The sequence below is a fragment of the Pocillopora damicornis genome, chromosome 6, assembly GCF_964200805.1.
Source record: "Pocillopora damicornis chromosome 6, jaPocDami1.2, whole genome shotgun sequence".
Lineage (NCBI taxonomy): Eukaryota > Metazoa > Cnidaria > Anthozoa > Scleractinia > Pocilloporidae > Pocillopora > Pocillopora damicornis.
The window spans coordinates 22,467,501-22,468,031 of NC_142675.1; the positions used below are offsets into that span (position 1 = coordinate 22,467,501).

Genomic DNA, 531 nt, shown 5'->3' on the forward strand with positions numbered 1-531 from the left:
CGTTTCAGACATTTTGGCAAGTCTGAACGAGTGCTTCTCTACATGCTCAACATGAACGCTGAATTGGTCAAGCAATTTCTCGACAGGCTCTAGCTTGTACGTATTATCACAGTTGAAAACGTGAACTCGCTTTTTCAACTGCGACATCTTCTATCAATGGTTTTTCTGTCGCTTTGAACGTACAGTAGCTGTTATATGATCCTAGAAGAATACGTCTGAATTTTGAAAATCGACTAGAGAGGAAGACGACTGCTTGCGCAATGTTTCCGAGAAAGCCAGTCACTTAGCTAATCGAAATGAGTCACGCAATCCCAACGCAATCATGACTGATTGGAACACTAGAAACACATAATGAGTCCTAAAAATTTATTCTATCCCAGAAATACAGCTGCGTCCGACAACAGACAAAAACAGACCCTATAACACAAAAAAATTCGCTTTTAAAAGAGTTTGACGGTCTCGTAGCTATAAGATTGCATTGCTGCTCAGTAAGGTGAGATAACTACTGCAATATTTTTTCAATTCGGTTTC

The 531-nt window shown here is 39.7% G+C and overlaps 1 protein-coding gene and 1 pseudogene across 2 annotated transcripts in view; both read right to left on the reverse strand.

Moving 5' to 3' along the window:
- Positions 1 to 147, reverse strand: part of LOC149044482 (uncharacterized) — an 8,657-nt pseudogene extending 8,510 nt beyond the window's left edge. The window contains exon 1 of the transcript XR_016187345.1: positions 1 to 147. This exon is cut by the window's left edge and continues 136 nt beyond it. The product of XR_016187345.1 is annotated as an uncharacterized LOC149044482 (transcript).
- The window catches only part of LOC149044481 (uncharacterized), an 11,442-nt gene extending 11,186 nt beyond the window's left edge, over positions 1 to 256 (reverse strand). The window contains exon 1 of the mRNA XM_089208469.1: positions 1 to 256. This exon is cut by the window's left edge and continues 136 nt beyond it. The gene's annotated coding sequence lies outside the window, so the exon portion shown is untranslated.
- Positions 257 to 531: the final 275 nt, after the last annotated feature.